This window comes from Brassica napus, chromosome C7 (genome assembly GCF_020379485.1).
Source record: "Brassica napus cultivar Da-Ae chromosome C7, Da-Ae, whole genome shotgun sequence".
Classification (NCBI taxonomy): Eukaryota; Viridiplantae; Streptophyta; class Magnoliopsida; order Brassicales; family Brassicaceae; genus Brassica; species Brassica napus.
In genome coordinates this window covers 21,745,678-21,773,293 of record NC_063450.1, presented here as the reverse complement: position 1 = coordinate 21,773,293, position 27,616 = coordinate 21,745,678, and the positions used below count along the sequence as shown (strand labels likewise).

General features: G+C 35.0%; 1 long non-coding RNA gene, 1 other non-coding gene and 1 pseudogene across 2 annotated transcripts; 1 reads left to right on the top strand and 2 right to left on the bottom strand.

Annotated features, from left to right (window-relative positions):
• Positions 1-108: 108 nt before the first annotated feature.
• On the bottom strand, positions 109-27,111 carry LOC106392745 (annotated as a pseudogene).
• LOC125590918 lies at positions 6,126-6,232 on the bottom strand. The gene has a single exon (XR_007326917.1). It is a non-coding gene; the product is annotated as a small nucleolar RNA R71 (small nucleolar RNA).
• On the top strand, positions 9,593-17,519 carry LOC125589952. The gene is made up of 6 exons (XR_007326123.1): positions 9,593-15,725; positions 15,834-16,130; positions 16,206-16,278; positions 16,383-16,439; positions 16,524-16,967; positions 17,055-17,519. It is a non-coding gene; the product is annotated as an uncharacterized LOC125589952 (long non-coding RNA).
• Positions 27,112-27,616: the final 505 nt, after the last annotated feature.

Sequence of the window (27,616 nt, the reverse complement as noted above, 5' to 3'; positions counted from 1 at the left end):
TGTCCCTATTACCAAAAAAAAAAACTCTTCATTTCATATTCAGATAAAAATAGAGATCGATAACTCGATGCGGGTTTGGAGTTTTTTGAATCGGTTGTTCTAACTACGGGTATGAATGAAGCAATGCTGGTCCTAATACCAAAAGTAGTCAAGCCATAAAAAATTATGCAATTCCGCCCCATCAGTTTATGCAATGTCCTATTCAAGATAATAACAAAAGCGATGGTGTTGAGAGTGAATAAACTTATGCCTAAACTCATTGGTCCAGCGCAAGCCAGTTTTATCCCATACAGACTTAGTACTGTTAACATTGTTGTGGTCCAGAAAGCCCATGTTTGGAACTACGCTAGGCGATAGTCAGGCAGAAACTGCGGACCTAGCGAGTTACCAAAAAATCAGGGATTAATCAGGGACTAGTTTAATTATTATTTTATTTTATTATAATATTTAAATTAAATATAAAATATAAATATATTAGAATGTAATAGTTTTTTTGTATGTTATCATTGAAATTTATTTTTATTGGTTGAACAAAATTAATTGTTAGCATATGTTAATACCATATAATTGAAAAACAAATTAATCTAGACTATTTTTTTATTATTTATATATGTATACGTGTATATATATTAACCTCTACGAAACTCTATCAAAAATTTGTTGTTTCCCATTGGCTGAGTCCCTTGTTCTTACGCCAAGTTACCGGGTTCGATACTTCCTGACTCGGTTATAGAAGAAAAAGGAGACAAAATCTCACTCTATATATAGAGTTCACATGCTATAGGAAGAGTAATGTATTTGGGCTTCGGAATTCAATCTAAAGCCCAATGTATATTTTCATTGTTTATAATTTAGGCCTAATTAATCAGGTCGATTAGTTGGTGATTTGGCCGATTAATCGGTTTAATGGGCCGAGTAATATATGTCCGATTTTCTTGGACGATTTTACTGCGGGAGCTGTCCGAGTAGTGTCTACACGGACGCCTAGGTGGCTAGGCAGCTGTGTTTTTGAACAGGGAAGGAAACTGTTCATTCAATGAGAAGGAAGAAAAGACGCAGAGGCTGGATGCTTCTTAAGTTGGACCTTGAGAAAACCTATGATCGAATCAGATGGAACTTTTTAGAAGACACTCTACAATGATATGGATTAAATGGATTATGCAATGTGTTATGAACCTGGGAATGAGTTTATTATGGAATGGAGAGAGGACACATGCGTTTACGCCTCAGCGTGGACTTCGGCAGGGAAATCTTCTGTCATCGTACTTATTTGTGTTATGTATGGAGAGATTGTGTCACCAAATTGAATTCGATGTTGCTAATAAGGAGTGGAAACCAATCAGGCTGTCTAGGGGCGGACCATCCTTATCACATGTTTGTTTTGCGGACGATCTGATCTTGTTTGCAGGAGCCTCAATATCGTAGATTCGGGTGATTCGCAAAGTTCTGGAGAGATTTTGTAGAGCTTCTGGGCAAAAAGTAAGTCTGGAGAAATCTCTAATCTTCTTTTCTGAGAATGTTCATCGTGATTTAGCGAACTCAATAAGCAATGAGAGTGGCATCAAAGGAACTAAAGAGTTGGGAAAGTACTTGGGTATGCATGTCTTGCAAAAAAGGATAAACAAGGAGACGTTTGGGGAAGTAATTGAGAAAGTTTCTTCCAAACTTGCTGGATGGAAGAGGAGATTCTTGAGTTTGGCGGGAAGGATAACACTTACTAAGTCTGTCCTCTCATCTATTCCAGTACATACGATGAGTACTATAGCTCTTATGATATCTACCTTGGATCAATTAGATAAGATCCTCGGTCCTTTATCTGGGGTAGTTGTGAGGGAAATAGAAAACAGCATCTGATTTCTTGGGGAAAAATCTACAAACCGAAGAGTGAAGGTGGACTTGGAATACAGTTAGCTAAACAAATGAACATTGCTCTATTAGCAAAGTTGGGCTGGAGGTTGCTGAATATGCAGGATGGTTTATGGGTTAAGATACTGCGGAATAAATTTCGAGTGGGCGAGTTAGATGATTCATCGTGGCTAATAGTCCAGGGAACTTGGTCGCCGACCTGGAGGAGTTTGGTGATGGGGCTCCGTGAGATTGTTGTTCCGGGTATGTCTTGGGTTCTTGGTGATGGTCGCCGAGTCCGTTTTTGGAAGGATAATTGGCTGTTGAATGAGCCCTTGTCTGAGTTAAGTATGGTGGATACGGGCTAGTGATCTTTGGCAAAATGGCAATGGGTGGTTACTGCAAATAATCGAACCATATATGTCAAATGCCAAATCGCCAAAGATTGGCTTCAGTAGTGATTGATGATGTTACTGGTGCACGGGATAGAATGTCGTGGGAAGAGAGCAAGGATGGATTACTTTTTGTGAAGTCAGCTTATGCCTTCTTAACCAGAGACGCTGAGCCAAGACAAAATATGAAAGCCTTATATCATCGGGTGTGGTGTGTTATTTCCCCAGAACGTGTCCGAGTATTCTTATGGCTGGTAACTCATCAGGCTATTATGACGAACATGGAATGTAAATGCAGACACTTGAGTGAGAATAGTGTGTCCATTGTGTAAGAATGTAACCCACAAACAAATGACTGCAACATGAAATAATACAAAGCAATACCAACTTTGGATAATAACAAAATCGCTAAAACGATTCTTAAAAGGATTCACACAATCGTATAATCATAAATTTAATTATGACTTAAACATTAAGTAAAAGATCATGACAAATCTGGAATTTCATAGTCATCTTTTTGTTCTTTCAAAGCCAAAACACTACAAAAATAAATAAAAATCAGTCGTCTTTCATTGGCACTTTAGAAATGTCAAACCTCTCTTCATTGATTCGGATGCTGAGAAAGTGAACTGCAGTCAAAGAGATAACATAACATAACTCTTATAAAAAATAACTGAAAGGATAATTTACAAGATATAAAAAGTTATAATTAATCTACATAGGATCATCTTTCTCTCCACGATTTCTGCTCCCCTGAATCTCTCTCGGTATCTCTGGATTAACCTACAAGAAACATCAACAACCCCTATTAAGTAGTGATTCACAATACAATACAAAGAGACGCTTAAATTTTTATAAGGTAGAGAAAATGTCCTACAAGATGGTGATTCTGCCTCTTGAGGAGAGTTTGGATATGTTATTTGTCTTCCTTTAGTAGTTCATACTTGTACCAATACATTATGTTTAAACATGAGCTTATATAATACTTTTACGTTAGATAAATTTCTGCTCTATATGTCAAAATTAAGAAGAGACTGCTGCAAAATCACAAGCATAACTCTTATTTCCTCCACAAATCTCATTAAATGAGCAACCAATGCATCAGACACTCAATATGGCATACACTATTTCTTCTCCAAAAGAGTTTTTATGAAATAGCTTTCTAACAAAAAAATTATCAGAAAGAATGGCTATAAATATCAATACTCCATCTTAGCCAAGATTAACAAAACAATATTGCAATTCATCTAAATAATTTAGTAACAATCTAAACATTTCCATATGTTATATTTATGCATATCTTTGTAAACATACCCTGAGTGATCCACAAGGAATTTTTTTTTCAAGAATGCTCTCTAAAATCACATCTTCTTGGAGACTGTATGTACCCGACTGAATAAATTAAGATCCAATGAACATGTAAGAAAAGCGCAACATTCTGATATGATAGTGTTCACAACATTCTGATATGTATCTTACAAAGATGGAATAATATCCCTTTGTTGAATGCACTAGGAATGCACAAAGCAAAATACAGCCTTTTATTCTTCCTAATATCATCTCTCACCCACGGAAGCAAAACGTAGTTGTAAAACTTCTGAATTTGGATGTTTTGCAAGTGGTGAGCAAGGATTTTTGTTGTTTGATACATTGTGTTAAGTAACCATGTCTCTAGCATGATCAAGTACAACACTTCCTTCCATCGTTCCATTTTAGTGATACACACAAATGGTTTTGGCATTTTTTCAACCGTGTATGCACTCATAAGCCTAGCAACACTGCACAAATAAAAGGAATGGAGAGAACACAACATTACCTTTTATATAGTTTAGCTATCATAGGGTCCATTTGAGGATCGATACGCTCTTTGATATATGGTGTTTTTGGCATCTTGTATATATGTTTTCTAATTGGTTTTCAAGTCTTTATCGAGTCTTCCTAGTCCTTTTCGAGTCATTACAGGTCTGGAGTTGCATTGGATTGGAGATAGACCAGCTGGAACAAAAAGGACAGAACATAATGCAATCTGGAGATTTTCGCGCGGAACAGTCTGAGTGACTGTTCCCGATAGCAGAGCAACCCGAGCGACTGTTCCTGATCGAGCGGAGCACCCGAGTGCTTGTTCCTGATCAAGCGGAGCACCCGAGTGCCTGTTCCTGATCGAGCGGAGCACCCGAGTGCATGTTCCTGCGGCAGAGATTTTTAAGGAAACTACAAGTCAATACGGGATTTGCCCTAATTATCCCATCTTTTTCTCCCAGACGCCTGTGGCTTTGATATATCATATTTTTGTCTTTCTTTTTACCTTCTACGCTACTTTTTACACAAGGAACCAGACTTGCGCTTTCAGAGATTTGTGATTTGATACTTTGTAAAGGGAGAAGGCTCTATCTCTCTCACCATAGAGAAGAACCCCCTGAACCCTTATTCTAATTTATCTACACATGTTTTATTCAGTCTTAGTCTCTGTGTTTTCTCTGTTCATGGTTGAGTAGTCAACTTGCTTAGTCTAGGGTGTTTGGGTGTTAGATCCGTGAGCTAAACATAGATAAGTGAAACCATTGATTGTCTTCATTCATAATTGTTCTTAATGCTTGCATTAAACTGGCCGCTTAATGTTAGATCCTAGGTTTAACCTGTTCATTAACCGTGTAGTAGGTTGCTAGATCTGTTATGAATGAGCATTGCATCTCTAACCAGCGAAAGTAGATGTTAGGGTGTTTTGTGAACATATTTGACTTGATCTCTATTGCTTGCTGTCGCGTCTTTATCCAAACGAGAGTTTAAGTATCAAGATCGATCAGCATAGGGAGCAGTACCACGACAATGGACTGTTCTATTTGAGTGATCCAAGTTCTAAACTTGCTCTTAATTGAATTTGAATAATTGTTTGGCTCACACTTGCTTAACACCCGATCAAACCACCCTAGGCTAGCATTTTAATTATGTGAATACTTTAATTAATCTTGTTACTTGTTTCTCACGAAACCCTCAAATCTTAAACCCCCATATTGTTTTAGCTAAGTATTGATCTCATAAAGATAAAGTGTAATCGTTGGTCTCTGTGGATTTGATCCTAAAGTGTTATATCGACATACCATTCGATTGTGGTAGTGTGCACATTAGGTTAATTGGTGTGCGTATACACGTAATATCAATTTGGCGCCATTGCCGGGGACCATCTTTTTTACCTTTATTTTTCGGTTATTTATTTAGTCTAAGAGCTCTAACTTGCTCTATCCTTTTTGTTGTAACTAATGTTCCAGGTGCATGATCAGTAGACATACTCGGAGAAACGTACAAGGAGAATTGGTTACACTTACCAACCAGGAGCTAGCAAGGTTAGAAAGAACAAATAGTCAATAGCCAAGGCAAACCGACACCACTATGGGTGATCACGCCAATCAGGATGATCTCGCTGCGGCTATGGCACTCATGCAGCAGCAGATGCAACAGTTGCAGCAGACTATTCAAGCGCAGGAATAAGCTGCCCAACATCAGCAGGAAAAGTCAGAGTAGGCTGTTCCAATCGGGCAGAGAAACCTTCCTTGCAACATCCCTACAACTCGTTCTGCCATAGTTCACCCACCCTGCACCAGGCAGAACTTTGAGATCAAGTCTGCTTTGATCGGTCTAGTACAGAGAAAGGTGTTCTCTGGTCTCTTTATAGAAATTCCAATGGAGCATATTGAGAGCTTCGAAAAAGTATGCAGTTTCACTCGTGCGAATGGTGTTCCACCATACTACATCAGGTGCATGTTATTCCCATTCTCTCTTGATGGAAAAGCTGCACGGTGGTTGAACTCTCTCCCTACCGGCTCTCTCACTTCATGGGAACAGGTCCGATCAGCGTTCCTCAGCCATTTCTACTCTAAGGCGAGAATAACTGCTTTGAGAAACAAGATTACCTCCTTCAGAAAACTCACAGATGAGCCTTTCTGCGACGCTTGGGAGCGCTTCAATGACTATCGCAGAGAATGTCCTCACCATTGATTTGATGATGACTACCTCTTGGAAATTTTCTACGATGGAGTTGACTGGGAATTTCATAGTGCTATGAACTCTGTCAGCAATGGAGACTTCATGACTCAGACCACTCATAGAGCGTTTGAGCTAATTGAGAACATGGCTGTTACCTTAGCCAATCAGAACGAGGAGAGTGAGTGCTCGAAGAAAGGGAACAGTTCTGACACCCAGAAGATAGATGAGCTGACTACCAAGGTCGATCAGCTACTGAAAAACAATCAAAGGCACGTCTTCAGTATGGAGCAAGCTACGGCCGGACAGATTCACAACCAGAACCAGTGACAACCGCAGAACAATCGGCAAGCTGTTCCAGCTACCGGGAACAGTCAACCAGATGAGCTGAAGGGTCTGGGTATGCTGATGCAACAACTGTTGCAGGGTCAGCAGGTTCAGGCCAAGGCGTTAAATCAGGTAACCACGGAAATCGACACCAGGATGGGCAACATGTTCACTGAGCTGAATGCCAAGTATGACGCTGTTGCGAGCCACATAAGAAAGATCGATGTTCAGCTCGCTCAAACAGTTGAGAGTGTTAAGAGGCAGCAAGGTATGCTCCCTGGAAAAACTGATAAAAATCCTAGGACTGAGCACTATAATGCAATCGAGCAGCCGTTCGCTGAGACTGTTCTAGGCACAGAAGAGAACACAGAGCTGTCTGCTAGCTCTGGAGCGACCGCTCCTAGTGAACCTGCTGAAACTGCACCAGTGCGAGTCTATGTTCCTAAGGTTCCCTATCCAATTCCACCTAAACATTTGATGGATCCCATTAGTGCAGAGCAGCTGGCTGGGTTTAGGAAGATGGTGAGCAGATTTCCTAAAGAGATCTCATTTGAACATGCTTGGGAGATTCAACCATTGCGTCTGTTCTTCAAAAATTGCAGAGAGACTCAAGAGGAAATTAAGGCTCTCTTTACTGAAGCACTGACACCATCGCTGAAGGTACTGCCTAAGGTTGATGACCCTGGAAAGTTTGTTTTTCCTTGTTCCATTGCTGGAGTGGAGTTCAAGGAAGCTCTTTGTGATTCTAGGTCTAGTGTGAACCTTATCTCAAAAGCGATTGTAGACGAGCTGGGCATTGTTCATGTTGAGCCTTCTCAGCTGAAGATGGCTTTTGCAAACTCTTCCATGGCAGTCCCTTATGGAACCATTCGCAATCTTCCTGTCCAGGTTGGGGACTGTGTGCTCCATACCGAATTTCAAGTTGTTGAGATGAGGAACGATCATGAAATGCCTTTGATCTTTGGAAGGTCATTTATGGCTACAGTGGGAGCAATCGTCGATATGCCTAATAAGAGAATCTCTTTCTCCAACATCAACAAGGAGGTTTTCTACAAGGTTGTCCCAACCAGATCACAAATCCGCTACGCCTCTTGCATCTCAGTGGTTAGTGGAGAACAGCTGGAAATTGTTCCTAAGGAGGAGCTTGGTAAAAAGGGTGAGATCAAAGAAGTCCTGGATGGAGATCCTCACACTGATACCAAGAAACTCAGTGGAAATGTAAAGGTGAATGAAAAAGTCTAGAAGAAAAGTGTCAAGGGTGACCCTATGATGACTTTGATACCTCGCTTGTGTGATGAGAAATCCATTGAGTATGAGGTAAAGTGCAAGGGTACCTCTAAACATTTCTCTAAAGTCAGAGTAATTTTCACACATAAGCTGAAAGAGAAAGGAGAAGCTGCTGTGAAAGGGTTGTTGAACAGAGTTTTGAATCTGAACATGTCTGATTGTGGAGCTTGTTTTGGAACAAACCCTCATACTCAACCCGACTGATCCCAGTCACCAAGTCAAGCTAATGACTTAAACCAAACGCTTGGTGGGAGGCAACCCACTGGTAAGTGTAAATATAACTTGGTTTTGTTTTTGTTTGCTTATTTTTCGTTTTAGTTTATTGAGTTTCAGGTCAAAAAGCAGAAAAATCCTAGATACTTAAAAATTCTGGGTTGCTGAAGGAGCGACTGCTCCAGGCAAAGATATTGTGCGGGAACACTCAGAATTTTCGTGGAGCGCCTACTCCACTCAGGTAAGTATCTCACAAAAAAAAAACATGTTTATTCTTGTTTTCACCTTCTTTCTGATTTATTTTCACACCAGGGACGGTGTGAAGTAAGTCTGGGGGAGGGTTTTCGTCGTTTACTAACTCATTTCTTTCTTTTGTTTTTCTTCTGAGTCAGTTTGAGTCAGATTTTATGATCGAGTCAGTCAAAACTTTGTGGGAATTATGACCTTATTCCGTGTTGATCACTGACCACCTCGTGCCTTAGTTATCTTATTCAGTGACCTTAGCAGTGGCGAAAGACACAGATGTGGACCTGGAACACCCTGACATATCTCACTTGATTCTCCAGAAGTTCTCAGCCGATCAGGTTACACTGGGTAAACTTAACTCCACCTAACTTGAACCTAATCTTGACTGAAATTCTTCTTGTTATGGGCATTAGATCAGGGAAACGAGAACACACTCAGGACTTCTTATCTTTTTTATCCATCTTGTTGATCCTGAGTGGCTAGCTCATCTTTAGCTAGTTCCCACCCTGCACCTTAGCCTTTATTCCACCTTCATGCATTTGTTTTTCAGTGTCATATGTGCAGATATGTGCAAAAAGGTCGGAGAGGAAAGGATCAACACAGCCTTTTACTCGTTACTGCTGCAGAAATTCATTCAGAAAGAAGAACAAGCAGATTTAGAGAGCAACTGCTCCAAAACCAATGAACTGCGCAAGAGCAAGGGTGGAGAACCAGAATGGTTGCAAAATTAGAACCACTAGTGGCACTCAGAACCATCATGTATTACCTCCTTCTCCGTCACATCACCCAAAAAAAAAACGAAAATAAGGTGATGGAGAAGGGGAAAAAATCAAAGAAACATGAGCCACTGGGAAGGTCGAGCAAGAAGTTGGTACCAAGTATTGAAGAGTATGTAGAGGAAAGTAGAAAGCAGAACAATCAGTCGTCTGTTCCGTCATCAGAACAGTCTCACCTGATAGAGCAAAAACGAGTAGAGGCTGAGGACATCAACTGGATCTACCCTCTCTTGCCATTTTGTGCGATATCCTGCATCCTCTACAATGAAATGGTAGCCCCTAAACACTTTTAACTCCACCATTAAATAGCATGTTTAACACCTAGCCCGTCTACCCTGAATAGTGCATGTGATGAGAAGCTCAGCTACTCTTAAATGAATGTAGGGAGTTCTGTATCGATAGTGTTGCTTTTTCAGGTTTGCGATGTAGAGTATGGAGCCGATTTTTGAACAGCAGTCAGTGGGGTTCCGGTAAGGGTGTGTTGTCCTAGTTTTACTGCTTATATGGTTCAGAGATTCGTGGTTAAAGTATGGTTGCTGAGAATAGAAGAGTTTCCACACTTTCAAACCTTTCTCCCTGTTCCTGATACTTGACATTGTTTGAGGACAAACAAGGATCTAAGTCTGGGGGAATTGATATATGATGTTTTTGACATCATTGTGTTATGGTGTTTTTGACATCTTTTTAGAGACATTTCAGGTCTGGAGAAGATTGAAGAGCTTAAAGAATAGGCATGAAGAAAAGAGCAAGGATTGGAGATTTCCCCTGAAGAACAATCCGCGGAGCAGTCTGACGGTCGATCCTACCAGGAACAGCCAAACGATTGTTCTCGATAATTATGGAAGTTTCCATATCTTCCAAAGATTTGCCCTAGTTGCTGACTCTCCACTCTGAAGTCTATGGGCGCCTCCATATAAAAGCGACCCCTATCTATCTTATTTCTTTACGCTAGTTTTTTGCAAAAATGACCTAGACCTATTCTTGGATATTGCTATTGTAAGGGAGACGGCTCCTCTTCTTGACAGAGAAGATCATCCTGAACCCCATTGTTTTACCTTTGATTTACATGCAGTATTATTCAGTTATTATGTCATGTTCATCTTGTGTTATGGCTGAGTAGTCGTCTAGCTTGTCTAAGGTTCTATGGTGGTAAACGCAAGGTTACACATATATAAGCACTTATCGTTTCTTCGGTCATTCTAGTTCTTAATGCTAGTTCTAACCTGATCACTTATTGCTAGATCTTAGGTCCGATCACCCACTAACCGTGTAGTAGTCTACCTGATATCGAATGAATGAACTGAACATCTCTAGCCAGCGAAAGTAGATGCTAGAGTGTTCAGTGAACTTATCGGACTTGATCTCTATAGCTTGCGACCGATCCTTGATCCAAACGATAGTTTAGGCGTCTAGGTCGGACCGCAAAGGGAACATCACCACGACAGTGGGATGTTCTACTAAGAGTGATCCGTGTTCTAGATCGTGTCTTAACGAGCTTGAATAAATGTTTGGCTAAATTTTAACACTCGATGAGAAACCCTAGATCAGCTTATCCTTAATATCAAATCTAAACCTTTTAAAAATCTTTTACTTTACTTGCAAGTCACTACTTAATTCAAAACCCATTTTAGTTTTAGCTAAGTTGAAAACACATAAGAATAAAGTGTAGACTGGTCCTCTGGATTGAATCTCAATTACTACAATTATCACTGTTAACTTGACAGTAGGAAAGGTTCAGTTTTAGTGTATCACTCTTCTGCAAAAAGATACAAGATTTACAATCAACAAATGAATACAACAATATACAATAGTCAAAAACAAAACAAAGATATGTATCATCATTAAACATTCAGCTAACTGGGAATCATTATCTTTGAGCTTCTTAATAATGATATCCGCTAGATTACGTTGAGGAGGCGCGATCTTAACAAAGAATGGCTCAAACAACTTATCGCCATCTTAAAAAAAAAGAAATATGATTCTCATCTTGATTCACACAATAAATAAAATATAAGCATGAAGAGCAAACGAACTTTGTATCATCCAAACATATTCCATCTAAAACAATGAAGGAGACTTCTTTTGTAATGTTTAACACTGAAACAAAAAATAAAACGTTGTAGAGAGTAAAGGTGCTCACTTGATAACTATCATAATCCAACTGTCTAAAATAATCAATGTATCTGCCTCCTCAATCAATTTCTTCTCCTCTCGGCATTCAAGGCAGAGGAAGCAGACAACATGGAGGTGATGGGGTTCCTCTCGGCGCTTTTTTCATCCACGATCTGTTTTTTTTTCAGGGTAAGGTCTACTTTCATGATCTTCGAGTTTAGTGAATCAAGTTATATGTACATATGTTATAACAAGTAGTGTATTATCAATCAAAATTACACATCCATGTGATAATGTTACATATCTTATATTTTCAACATATATGACATTATAATTTATAAACCATATGAAAAATGATCATGATATACATTGATGTTTAATAATATTAAATCATATGTGCATGTAATATCATTACCCACTTGGTGATTAATTTAACACATAGTATTTATTACAACTATTAAAATATACAATATTTTAATTATAATATTTTAAATATTTGATGATGAAATTAATTTAGATAAGATCATATTAATTTCCAGTTTGGTGATAATCATGGTAATAGTTTACTATAGTAACATAATAAATTATATATTATAATTATACCATAATATTACTTTCAACTAGATCATGTGGATATTTATGGTTTATTCCCATAACTATAATATCACTATCACGATATTGTATAATCATCTATAATACTTAATCCCTACTATTGAATTGTTAATCTTGATAATCATCATATAATCATTGAAATTTCAATCACATTAGGCGAAAAAATAAATTACTATAATAATTTCATAAACCCGTGGAATCCACTTAATATTAAATGAGATATTAACTCAAATTGTTATAATACATTTCCTTTAATCTATTACAAAGTATTAACATACAATATTACCCATATTATCATGATTCTATCATACTTCTTTCAGCATATGAATTTAGACTATTAAGATATTAAGTGATATTTTATTTGTATGCGATCATATGTCTTTTACATATTCTGTATTTGAGTTATACATAATAGAATGAGAATAAGAATCAACTTCAATAATAGAAGTCAAAATCAAATTACTTGATAACTATAGTGCATGTAATATTTAATTTAGCATACAATATAGTTCTGAAGTTGGTTTTTATTCAGTCAGAAGACTTCAGTATCGAGACGAAATCTGGTATTGATATAAATCATATAAGGAACAAATATACAAGTATTGGTATTTGTATAAACGTTTAACTTTCAGAATTATACTAATATACTATATAATAATATTAAAGTTGATATATGTAGTACTTACCAATATGTGATTAATACAAAAGTTTGTACATTTAAAATATGTTATCGCACTTTCGCATCAGGCGATACCAGCTTATCGTGTTTGGAGATATGACAATTTCTTCAAGATTCTAATCAAACTAAAATGAATCAAGATGTAATAAGCTTGATTTAGACACAAAAATTATTGGAGAATCACAATGAAGTTGAATCAATATCATAGGAGTTAAAATGAACAAATTATCCTACTTTCAACTAAAGTGATTTCAACTTACACTGTTTGGTTAACAATTTAATTGTGATTATACAACATAATCAACAACTCGTAATAATAGTATTCAAGTTAATGGTATAAAAGTATGAAAATTATCATTTTATGTTATTACACTTTGAATATTATCCCACTTATGATTATTATTATGAACATTTATTGAGATCACATCAATGTAGAAGTTATGTTTTTACACACCTTCTACACTTATAAGTTTATGATTTATATGATCTATTACTACATTTCTTTTAGTAAAGTTAATTTTGATTAAACATTTATGTGTCATGACATTATATATATAAGTATCAATAAGATCATAAGAATATATTACCTTTAGGAGTTATGATAAAAAAGTTATCATATACTTTCAATTGATGTGATTCCAACTTAACATGTTTGCAGATAGGGAAATTTCTTTGATTATAATCAACCCATAATGAGTCACAATAAATAACTTAAATATGTTTATAAACTGTTTCCTATAAACAACTGATTGTTCAACTCCTAAATTTTGGAGAACATCATTAAATCAATTCAGATATTTTCATAATTCATTATCCACAATTTAGTCAAAATTATCTTTCTATGATTATTATAATTAATTGTTACCAACATATAATATTAATAGTAAAAATCTTATAAATGTTCTCATTATAGTATATAATATTCAATACTATGTATTTTAATTAGCACTCATATCTTCTAAATATTGTACACTATTATCTAAATAATATTAATTGTAATGAATGATTATATATTGATAATTAGGTAATTATATATATATATATACATAACGTTTTCAAGAATTGAATACATAATTAGAGTGTTAACAATATCAAATACATGTATTAGTTTGACTTCAATCTACCTAGTGGCGAAGATAAATTTTTGGTTAAAAAACACTTTTGTAGAGGATTTAGATTTTCTTTTAAAATTTCTAATTTTCCTGCAGGTTAATAATCTTAGGCATGGATTGCAATTGTTCGCTTCAAACAAACCTATAACTAAAATTTCAACAGGAGGATCAAGTTCTTTATAGTTTATAAGTTGATGTTTTCTATTCCTTACTTCATTAAAAATCTGTTACAAATGAGCAATTTGTTTTGGTTATTATGTTGATATGAAATTAGAACACTAGAGGATTTTCAACCTCTCCACTTGCTTTTATTTTTTGGAGATCCAGTTTCAGGTTTTTTTTCTTCTTTTGCTACTTTTTTTGTAAAAAAGACAATCTTATGTTTTACTCAAGGGCATTTTTTCTACCATTAAAAAGTCATTTCGTATATAATATCATCTTTTTGTTGGTAATTGTTTTCATAAAACAAAAAAGTTAACAATCTCTTTTGATTCCCACAAAGGTAGAAAGTATAGTTTCATCATTATTATTGAGGTTATAGGCTATGGATATGTATGGTGGAAGGTAATAATATTTCACCATGTTTGAGCTACTTAAAATTGTTACATCCTCGTTTGAAGTGCTGTAAAAATACTTTTTTCTTACTCAAGATCATTAAATATTACAGATAATAAACTAGAAACAGATTTATACAAAAAATAATAAAAAAATCCACCTTATAAAATCGTGCGAGAACAAAAAATTACAATAAAATCAAACTACTATATTAAATTATCTGCAAGACTGTAACCCACCAACTACTAACTGAAACATGAAAATAATACAAAGCAATGCCAACTTTGGGTAATAACAAAATCGCTAAAACCATTCTTAAAAGGATTCACGACAAATCTTGAATTTCAGAGTAAAAGATCACGACAAATCTTTAATTTCAGTAATAAAATAAAATATTTAATTCTTAAAATATTATTTCTATTAAGATCACGACAGATCATAACAAAATCGCTAAAAAAAATCATATAATAAAATATTTAATTCTAACTTAAACATTAAGCAGAGTCATCTTTTTGTTCTTGCAAAACCAAAACACTACAAAAATAAATAAGAATCAGTCCTTTTCCATTGGCACTTCAGACATGTCAAGCCTATCTTCTTTAATCCTATTGTTGAGAAGGTAAACAGCATTCAAGAAGATAACATAACATAACTCATATGAAAAATAATTGAAAAAAGAATTAACAAGATATAAAAGGTTACAATTAGTCAACATAGGATCATCTCTCTCTCCATGGTTTCTGCTAATCCGAAGCTCTCTCACAATCTCTGGAGTAACCTACAAATAACATCAACAACCTAATAAGTAGTGATTCACAATACAATACAAAGATAATCTTTAATTTTTAAAAGGTCGAGAAAATGTCCTACAAGATGGTGTTTTTGCCTCTTGACACTACAAAAAAAGTCTACATTGATAGCACATTTTTATAGCACGTTTTACTAAATTGCTATTGTAGATAATTAAGAAATTTTCATATTATATCATAGCGTTAGATAAATGCTATAATATAATTAAACGCTACGATAAAGTTTCAACAAGCTGGAACCTAAAACTAAATTTTACCTTAATGAAAATCACTAAACTAATCATTATCCTTCTCCTTACTCTCATTTTCCCACCCTCAACTCTCACCTAAACCACCTAAACCCTATCTTTGTTATTCCCTTTCCTTTCTAGGGTCTGAGTCTGAGACACGAGTGCACAAAAAAAGAAAAAAAAAAAGGGTCTGAGACATGAGAGACAGAAGAGAAGGGAGAAGAGACGAAACAGGGATAGAGAGGAGACAGAGCTCGGGTGTGTCTTGCTTCGTCTCCGATAAGCAGAGCTTGGGTTGGGTCGGGTCTTGCTTTGTCTCCGCCGTTTTCGCCTCTGCTTCATAGATCCGCCGTATTCGAGATCCGTCGCCGCTTGTACCTTTCTTCAAAACTCGTCTCGAGAGAAGAGAAGGCAGAAGACGGAGTCGTCTTCTCGAATCACTCTTCCCTCGTCAATGGAGACTGACAACTCTCACTCTCATTCCTCTCCTCAGGAGCTGTGTCTTAGATCGCAGAGGAAGTTCGTTCTAAAGCTCTGTTGTATTGCAAGATGGTAACTTTAATTGGATTCTCTGTGCTCTTTTTTTTGTTTCCGGGTTAAGCTTGAAACTTTAAATGTGGATTGGTTTCTATTCTCTAATGAGATTACAATTGGTTTCAGTGGCAGTAGTAGTCACGAACTCAAAACCGGCTGAGAAATGCTAAGATAAGACTTTTATCAATTCCATCATAAGAAGCAGACAAGCTTGCAACGTAGCGTAATGGGGAGGAAACAGGAGTCAACAGTTAGTATCACGGTGGTTGGAGCATCTGGTGATCTTGCTAAGAAGAAAATATTCCCAGCCTGTGAATTTCTTCTTGTGAGATTTTTTTTCCCAGTGGTGTTTACAATGAATATCAGAATATGGTCGTTGCTCCTGTAGTTTACTGCAAGAAGGTTACTGAGACTTCCAAAACGGTAATCATCTAGACTTGGACCTAATCATGTTGTGCTTATGAGCTTTTGAATCAGTAAGTTTTTGAATTCTTTCAGGCGAGTGCATTGTTGATTAATGCATGGCAGATTCTGGCATTCTGCTGCTATTGCAATCATGAAAACTGATCTTGTAAGCAAGAGTGTGGCAGTTGAATCACAGTTAGGTTTAAGAAACTGAGTTGCATTATTTTTCCTGTAATCTCATATATCTTACAAAGATCTGAAACTGCTCAGATTGGAGGAACCACAATTTGAGTTGGAGGTATGGGAAAAGGCTCTGGGATGATCACAGTGAGTTAAACATTTCAAACATTGTTGTAAAGATATCGATTTTTCATTTACAGGCTCTGGTTTATGACAAGTATGGTCTTATAGGTAGATGGTGACATGAGTACCAACGGCACAGTCATTGCTTTGGCGAGCGGACTATTGGATCACCTTTTATATATTCTTTGAACTGTAAGGAAGCTGCACAGCTTCAGGCATGCCTTGATGCGGTATGTATGTCCTTGCCATCTTTCTAACAGTTGTTCATAAGATGGACTTAACATGGAACTCTTAAACGTAATTTACTCTCAGGTGATGCAATGACTTGCCAAATCAATAGCTTGGGATGGTGAAGGCAGTAACATGTCTGATATTGATAACGATTTGATGTTTCAGATTCTTTGCAGTTCTTTACTTATGAGGTGTGTTCTTGTGTTTTCAGGTCTGTTGTTTTGTGTGCTCGTTACTGGTGTCATAACGGATGCTATTAGGGATGCTGTAAGTCGGCCTCGTCCTGGCTTCTTTTGGCGTTGTTTCCTTGATGGTAGAGGGGTAAGCAGCTCATCATTGCTCTTATTAACACCCTGGATACTCTCTATCTAGATGATTGAATTGTTGTGATTCTCCATAAATTTGTAGTTCTTTGACAATGTCAAAAAGGATGTTCTGTGTATTGGAGATAAAGACGTGGTCAAGGAGGGACACAAGAGCTTCCCCAACCCCACACGTCTTGTTAGTTTTTTATCTTTTTGGGTCTGTTGTGCCATGAGACAACTTATCTAATCGTGTAATTCAATGTCATTAGGATAAGGGTTCTCTGTATTTTCAGGAAGAGGAAGATGAGGTTTTCTGTTATATTAGTTGGCCTTTGTATGTAATTGCTTGCAGGGTTAGAGGCACGGATGGGTTAAGGCACGGGTGGGAGTTGTAATATGTATTGCAAGTTGATGTATATTTTAGATGATATAAGAAATAATATATGTTTTATAAAATGAATGAAATATAAACTTTTATTTATAGATCTGTTGTTTGTGAGAAATCTTTATTTAATATTTCATCATAAAATTCAAAGACAACATAACAAGAATATGATTAAAAAAAAAATCTAACACTAATATACCTCAAACCATCTATCCTAAAGCTCTAAACCCTAAACATACCCTAAACCTAACTACATACTTCAAACCCTCTATCCTAAATATAAATTTCAAGAATAATATTTTAAAGCTGAAATTTAAATATAAAACTCTAAATTTAATCATTTTTGAAATTTAATCTCAAATTATATACTTATTCCCAAATTCCAAACCATAATTTTATACGTTAAACTCTTTTCATAAACCATATTCATTTGATATACCCTAAACCCTGATGTTTTAAAAATCTAAACCTCAAACTTATAATAAAATATAAAAAATAAAACTCCAAGTATATTCTAAAACTCAAACCATATATTTAATTCTAAATCTCAACCTTAAACCCTAAACCACATACCTCACATTAACCTACATCATAAAACATTAAATATTAATTTTAAATAAATTAATCTTCTATCTTTTCGTAATGAACTTTATTAGTTTATTTTTCAATAATTTTATCCCAAAATTTTAACTTAACTACAATTATATTTACACATTACAATAGTTGCCAAGAACAAAAGAAGAGAAACTACAATAACAAAGAAGGAAAAAAAAACAAAAATAGAAATAGAAAAAGCCTCGACCAATGAGGGTGAATGGTGAGGATTACTAAAGTATTAATCTCCACCGTTGATTGATCTCAATCCAATGGATATAATTAATCGATTTTTTTCTTTTCTTATTAACTTCCTGCTATCTCTCTCTCTTCCTCTTCCTCCCCGTCTTGTATGTTTGCAGAATATGTTTTCTCTTTTTCTAATCTTAGTCTCTTCATTCCCTTAATTGTCCGATAATATTTTCTGATTTGTGTTGACAGAGCAAGCTAGCAGCGGTGGTGGTGTCTGGAAGCTAGTGGCGGCATGAGATGGTGGATGTGGAGCGTACCATGGAAGACGATGGCGGAGGATGGCTCGGCGTGCCAAAGATTTTCTCAGGTATTCCTCATCCATTCACTTCATCCATTCACTTTGTACTTCTCTTTAAGCTAACCATTGGAGATTAGGATTGTAAGTCTGTTTGTATTCCTTGATACCTGTACAGGGTATGAGATCAAGGAGTGAGTCTAATCTGCGCACTGTGTGCTCAACAAAGAAGCTGTTGAAGGTCGATGGTGAAGGTCCTTTGTTTCCAAGACTGAGATGTAGAAGGTTCTTCACTTTCTCTTGCCCTTAAACTGTTCGATAATTGCAATGGAACATTACTTTAAAGTGTGGAACATTTTCTTCTTGTGGCTGCAGATTGAGATGAGTCAATTGGATTGAGATATCATCACCAGCACTGGTCATCATCAGATTGAGATGCGTCATTTGGAGACAGAATAGAGTAAGACATCGAGAAGAAAGAGGCAAAGGAGGAGGGAGGCGACAACAACATACAGATTAGGGTTTAGAGTTAATTAGGGTGTTCTGGTTTACTTAGTTTTTTAATTCTGGTTTAGAGTTAATTAGGGAGGCGACAACAACATACAGATTAGGGTTTAGAGTTAATTAAGGTTAATTACTAAACTAATTTGTAACTGTAAACCAATGTAATTGTAAACCAAAATTCAATTTATAAAAATACCAATTTATTATTTTTAGTCAACTTAACCGATTTAATTATAAATTAGTTCTAATTTATGTTTTAAAAAGAAATTAAATATACATTCCGGATAATTTATATATATATATATATATATAAATTCAATGGCACTGAAATGTATTATCAAGATTCATAGATAAATGCTATTATAATTTTCATTCTATAATAGCAAACTATAAATGTTATGGTAAAAGGTAATAACATCATAGGAGTATTGCTATGATACGTGTATATTTCATAGCATTCCAAAAAATGCTATCGTAGAAGGGGTACATATGATGGCTGCCGTATACATAGCATTTATGAATTCGCTATCAAACATCTAATATAGCATATTTTCAGCGCTAACAATGTACATATTTCTTGTAGTGTGAGGAGAGTTTGGATATGTTCTTTGTCTTCCTCTTGTAGCTCATACTTGTACCTATACATTACGTTTAAACATGAGCTTACATAGGTCTTTTACGGTAGATAGGTTTTTGCTCAATATGTCAAAAACATTTTTGTAAAAAAAGAGAGAGATACCGTTGCACAAAAGTAAGAAGAGATTGTTGTCATATCACAAGCATAACACTTATTTCGTCCACAAATCTCATGAAATGAGCAACCAATGCATCAAACACTCGATATGGCATACAATATATCTTCTCCAAAAGAGTTTTTATGAAGTAGCTGTCTAACAAAAAAATTATCAGCAAGAATTGCTATGACCATCACTTCTTATCCGACTCACTCTTGTTAAAAGAAGTCTATACAATAATGTTTATCTTGTTGTACTACAATACTCCATCTCAACTAAAATTTGAAAAGCAATACTGCAATTCATATAAAGAAATTAGTAACAATCTAAACATTTCTATATGTTCTATTTATGCATATCTATGTAAACATACATTGAGTGATCCACACGGGAAAAAAAACTTTTCGAGAATGCTCCCTAAATCACTGCATGTACCGACTGAATAAATAAAGATCCAATGAACATGTAAGAAAAACGCAATATTTTGATATGATAGTGTGGTCAGAAAGATTATGGAAGAAGACTATGTACCTTACAAAGAGAGAATAATATCCCTTTGTTGAATGCAATAGGCTTGTATAGTGACATTTTTAAAGCCAATTTATCTGGCTCGGTCAAGCAAACACATCCTTCCAACATTCCATTTTAGTGATATGCACAAATGCTTTTGGAATTTTCCAACCGTTTATTTATTCATAAGCTTGGCAACACTGCAATAAATATCATCTCAGACGTGTGAGAAACACACTACACAAATAAAAAGAATGTAGAGAACACGACATTACCCTTTATATAGTTTAGCTATCATAGGGTCCATTTGAGGATCAGAACGCTCTTATGAAAAAAGATACAAGCTTTACAATCAACAAAGTTATCCAAAAATATACAATAGTCAAAAGCAAAACAGAGATATGTATCATCATCAGACCTTCAGCTAACCGGGATTCATTATCTTTGAACTTCTTGAATATGATATCCACTAGAGTACATTGAGGAGGCAAGTCCTTAATAAAGAATGACTCAAACAACTTATCGTCATCCTTATTGACATCCTTTTGATTCACACAATAAATAAAATATAGGCATGAAGAGCAAATAAAGTATGTATCATCTAAACATATTCCAGCTACCAATATATTTTCTAAAATAAAGAGCGGGCAATAAACCTCAGTGAGAGAGACTTCTCTTGTAATGTTTAACACTGAAACAAAAAATAAAAGGCTTTACAGAGTAAAGGCGCTGACTTGATAACAATCATAATCGAAATGTCATCAAAATCATCAACGTCATCTTCCTCCTCAATCAATCTCTTCTCCTCTTCAGAAGTCAAGGCAGAGGCAGCGGAAAACACGGAGGTGATGGAGTTCATCTCGGCATTTTCTTCATCTTCGATCTCTTTTTGCTGGGCAAGATCTACCTTCATGATCTTCGAGTTTAGTGAATCAAGTTATATGTATTTATGTTACCGCAAGTAGTGTATTATCAATCAATATTACACATCCATGTGATAACTTTATATATATATATATATATTTTATATTTTTAACATATATGATATTTTAATTTGAAAACCATATGAAATATGATCATGATATATACATAATAGTATTAAATCATACGTGCAGGTAATATTATAACCCACTTGATGATTAACTTCATACATAATATTTATTATGACTAAAATATATAATATTTGATCATAATATTTAAAAAATTTGATGAAAAAATTAATTTAGATAAGATCATATTAATATACAGCTTGGTAATAATCATGGTAATAGTTAATTATAGTAACACAATAGATTATATACTATAGTTATACCATAGTCCTACTTTGAAATGAATAATGTGGATATTGATGATTTATTCTCGTAATTTTAATATTAATATCATGATGCTGTATAAACATCTATAATACTTACTCCCAACCATTGAATTGTGAATCTTGATAATCATCCTATAACTTAAATTATCATAATACATTTCATTTAATCTATTACAAAGTATTAACATACAATATTATACATATCATCATGATTCTATTATACTTCTTTCAACATATGAAATATGATTATTAAGATATTAAGTAATATTTTATTTCTATGCAATCATATGTCTTTTACATATTGGGTATTTGAGTTATACATAATAGAATGGTAATAAGAATCAACTTTAATAATAGAAGTTATCAAACTTGATAACCATAGTGTATGTAGTATAAAAATTTATCATACAGTATAGTTGTGAAGTTGGTTCTTATTCCCTTAACAGACTTCAATATCAAGACGGAATCAAGTATTGATTAACATCATATAATGAACCAATAAACAAGTTGTGATATTTGTATAAATGTATAATTTGAAGAATTATACTAATATACTATATAATAGTATTAACGTTGATATATGTAGAATTTACCAATATGTGATTAATACAAAAGTTAGTAAATATGAAATATGTTATCACACTTTCAAATCAGGTGATTTCATCTTATAATGTTGTGATTTCATCTTATAATGTTTGGAGATATGACAATTTCTTCAAGATTCGAATCAAACTAAAATGATCACGATGTAAGAAGCTTGATTTGGAAACATAAATTAGTGAAGAATCACAACGAAGTTGAATCAATATCATAATAGATATAATGAAGAAGCTATCCCACTTTCAACTAAAGGTATTTGAACTTAACATGTTTGGTTAACAATTTAATTGTGATTATACAACATAATCAACAATTCGTAATAATAGTATACAAGTTAACGGTATACATCTATGACAACTATATTGTATATGATTACACTAGTGGCGAGGATAATTTATGTGTTAATATACAACTCGTAATAATAGTATACAAGTTAATGATATACAAATATGACGACTATCATTGTATATGATTACACTTTTAATATTATCTCACTTATGATTATTACCTATAAACATTTATATTAAGATCATAACAATGTAGAAGTTATGATTTTACACACCTTCTACACTTATAAGTTTATGATGTATATGATCTATTACTACATTTCCTTTAGGATACTTAATTTTGATTAAATTATTATGTTTTCATGACATTATGTATATAAGTACCAATAAGATCATAAGAATATATTTATTTTAGGAGTTATGATCAGTTTTTAAAATAATATTATATAGGAATTATGATGAAGAAGTTATCATACTTTCAGCTGATGTGACTCCACCTTACCCTGTTTAGAGATATGACAATTTCTTCAAGATTCTAATCAAATCATAATAAATCACAATAAATAACATAAAATATTTATCAACTATTACTCAATAAACAACTGATAGTTAAACTCATAACTTAGAGAAAATCATTAAATCAATTCAGATACTATCATAATTCATTGCCCATAATTGAGTCAAACTTACCTTTCCATGATTATTATAATTAATTGTTACCAACATATAATTTTAATAGTATAAATATTATGAATATTCCGACTAGGGTATATAATATTCAATATTTTGATTTTTTTAATTATCACTCACATCTAGTAAATTTTGTACAATCATATCTTAATAATATTAATCATGCTTTGTGATTATATGTTGATCTTTAGGTAATTATATATATATATATATATATATATACAAAACTACTTCGAGAAATGTATACATAATTTATGTGTTAACAATATCAAATAACCGAATTAGTTTGATGTCAACCTACCTAGTGGCGCAGATAAATCTTTGTACAAGAAACACTTTTGTGGACGAATTAGATTTACTTGTCAAATCCCTAAATTTTATGCATATTAATAGTCTTAATCAAGAATTGCAGTTGTCGGCTTCAAACAGACACATAACTATAATTTCAACAGGAGGATCATGTCCTCTATAGTTTATATGTCCTCATTAAAAATCTGTTACAAATGAGTGATTGGTTTGGTATTATGTTGATATGAAATCAAAACTCTAGAACCTTTTCAACCTCTCCACTTGCTTTTATTTTTCTGGCCATGGTTTGAAAATCCAGTTTCAGGCTCTTTTTTTCTTCTTCTTTTGTTGTTTTTCTCATCAAAAAACAATCTTATGTTTTAATCAAGGGAATTTTCTTCCGACCATTAAAAATTCATTTCGTATATTACATCAACTTTTAACTGTTATTTTTTCAAAAAGCAAAATGTTAACAATCTCCTTTGATTCTCATGCGGTAGAAAGTTTGGTTTCATCATTATTATTGGGGCTATAGGCTATGGATATGTATGGTGAAAGGTAATAATATTTCACCATGTTTGAGCTACATAAAATAGTTCATTCTCGTTTGAAGTGCTGTAAAAATACTTTTTATTATTCAAGATCATCAAAGGTTCCAGAGAATAAATTTAAAATAGATGTATACAAATTTAAAATAATAACAAAATTCACCTTATAAAACTGAGCGAGTACGCAAATTTTGGAATAAAACTTTAACTACTTTATTAAATTCTCTGCAAGACTGTAACCCACCAACAAATAACTGCAACATGAAAATAATACAAAACAATAGGAACTTTGGATAATAACAAAATCGCTAAAATCATTCTTAAAAGGATTCACACAGTCGTATAGTCAAATATTTAATTAAGACTTAAACATTAAGTAAAAGATCATGACATATATGGAATTTCAGAGTCATCTTTGTGTTCTTGGGTAGAGATGTCAAACAGGTTTATCCATCCCGTTCTGTCCCGTACCGCGGCGGGTTAGTCATCGAGCGGGTGCTCAGAATGCCAGTCCAAACCCGTACCGCAGAACATAAAAGCCTCCGCGGACCGTCCCGCGGGATGCCTCCTTATCAAACCGCCTACTACAACTTCCTTCATGAATGTTAAGTGGAAGATTTGTGTAAGAGAGTTGAAGAGAGCTCATTAAGCTTCACTAAAGCCTTATCAAAATCAATGCCATAAAGCTCTGTTTGTGCTTGCGTTCTTGAGTCAAAAGCCTTTTTTTGTTATCAGCCTAAAATTTTACTAAGCTTGAATCTGATTAAGTTGTCGTCTTTGAAATAACTTGGTTCAAATATTGTATGTATTCATCAAACCATCTCTCTTTGTAACTCTTTGGATTTCAAAAAAAAATCGTGAATCACTTTGTCAAATTATACAAGTGACATGATATACAACTAACTTTTCTCCTAAACAACATCATTGTAACCAAATTTAATTTAAGAAAAACACCATTTCACTGTACTGAAAACAAAACCAATCAACTTAAACTAGAAATCCCACATTGTAATAAAGCAATTCATAGTTGTGTGTAATTAATAAAAAAAGAAAACCAAATCAAAACACCATCAGAGATCGAATCGTCATCGCTGGAGCTGGAGTCGTCATCGCCGGATCTCGAATCATCATCACCGGAGCTCGAATCATCATCGCCGGAACTCCTTATATTTTATGGAGAAAAAGTCACAAGAATCGATGTCTTCTCACTCTCTCTCTCGTTTTTCAGGTAAAATAAGAAATGAAAAAAAATGTGGTCCATGTAATCGCGCATGACCCGTTTTGGCTCATCCCGCAAAAAGCTCAGTCCCGCAAAGACCCGTCTCGCGAGGCCCGCAAATTTCCAGGCCTAGAAAACCCCGTCCCAATACCGTCCCGCGACAGTACTTTACGGGCCGGGCCCGCGGTCCAAGTCCATAATTGCCATCTCTATTCTTGGGAAACCAAAACACTACAAAATTAAATAAGAATCAGTCATCTTCCATTGGTACTTCAGAAATGTCAAACCTCTCTTCTTTGATTCGGTTGCTGAGAAGGTGAACTGCAGTCAAGGAAATAATATAACATACCTTATATGAACAATAATTGAAAGAATAATTAACAAGATATAAAAAAATTATATTTAGTCAACATAGAATCATCTTTCTCTCCACGGTTTTTGCTACCCTGAAGCTCTCTCGGAATCTCTGGAGTAACCTACAAATAACATCAACAACCCCCAATAAGTAGTTACTAACAATATAATACAGAGACAAGCTTAAATTTTTAAGAGCTAGAGAAATTGTTCTCAAGATGGTGTTTTTGCCTCTTGAGAAGAGTTTGGATATGTTCTTTGTCTTCCATTAGTAGCTCATACTTGTACATATACATTACGTTTAAAGATGAGCTAACATAGTACTTTTACTGTAGATAAATTTCTTCTCGATATGTCAAAAACATTTTTGTAAAAAAAGAGAGATACTATTGCACAAAAGTAAGAAGAGACTGTTGCAAAATCACAAACTTAACTCTTATTTCATCCACAAATCTCATAAAATGAGCAACCAATGCATCAAACACTCGATATGGCATACAATATTTCTTCTTCAAAAGAATTTTGATGAAGTAGTTGTGTAACAAAAAAAATATCAGCTAAGATTAACAAAGCAGTACTGCAAGTCATGTAAAGAAATTAGTAACAATCTAAGCATCTCCATCTGCTATATTTATGCATATTTTTGTAAACATACCCTGAGTGATCCACAGGGGAAATTTTTTTTCGAGAATGCTCCCTAAAATCACATCTTCTCGGAGACTGCATGTACCCGACTGAATAAATAAAGATCCAATGAACATGTAAGAAAAGCGCAACATTCTGATATGATAGTGTGCTCAGAAAGATAATGGAAGTGGACTATGTACCTTACAAAGAGGGAATAATATCCCTTTGATGAATGCACTAGGCTTGTTTAATGACTTTTTAAAGCCTGGTATAAAGCAAAATGCAGCCTCTTATTCTTCTTAGTATCATCTATCACCCACGGAAGCAAAACGTAGTTGTAAAACTTCTGAATTTAGCTGTTTTTCAAGTGATCAGCAAAGATTCTTATGGTTTTATACATTTTGTTAAGTGGCCATGTCTCTAGCATGGTCAAGTACAACACCTCCTTCCATCGTTCCATTTTAGTGATACACACAAAATGCTTTTGGCATTTTCCCAACCGTGTATTAACTCATAAGCCTGGCAACACTGCAGTAAAGATCATCTCAGAAGTGCGAGAAACACACTACACAAATAAAAGGAATAGATAGAATAAAACATTACCTTTTTTATAGTTTAGCTATCATAAGGTCCATTTGAGGATTGGGACGCTCTTCTCCAAAAAGATTCAAGCATTACAATCAACAAAGGTATCCAACAATATACAATAGTCAAAACAAAACAAAGATATGTATCATCATCAAACCTTCAGGCTTCAGCTAACTGGGAGTATCTTTGAGCTTCTTGATAATAATATCCGCTAGAGTACGTTGAGGAGGCACATACTTAACAAAGAAAGACTCAAACAACGGTCAATGGACAAACCTGTCCTATCAACAACCATGGAACAACACTCAACAACAGAATCAGCGTCAGGATTCAAGGAGTCCACGACCGTACCTTGGGCGCTGTCAAATCTGTGGAGTTCAAGGCCACAGTGCCAAGCGATGTGCACAACTGCAGAGCTTTCAAGCCGCATCAACACAGCAGCAGCGAAGCCCCTTCATGCCTTGGAACCCGCGTGCTAACTACACGGCTGCGTCTCCATACAACACCGCGACTTGGCTGGTGGATAGTGGAGCCACGCACCACATCACTTCCGATCTAGCCAATCTGTCACTCCATCAACCCTACAATGGAGCAAATGGAGTCATGGTTGCAGATGGCTCTACTGTTCCAATCCAACAAACTGGTTCCACAAGTGTTTCCACTCTCTCTCGTCCATTGGATTTACATAAAGTCTTATATGTTCCAAATATACACAAAAATCTGATCTCGGTTTATTGACTATGTAACACTTATGGAGTATCTGTGGAATTTTTCCCATCTGCCTTTCAGGTGAAGGATCTAACAACGGGGGTCCGGTTGCTCTCCGGCACAGCCAAGAATGAACTCGACGAGTGGCCTCTAAACACGCCTCAAGTCAATGCGGCAGCTACAACTCCGAGCTCAAAAGCCACACTTACATCTTGGCACTCTCGTCT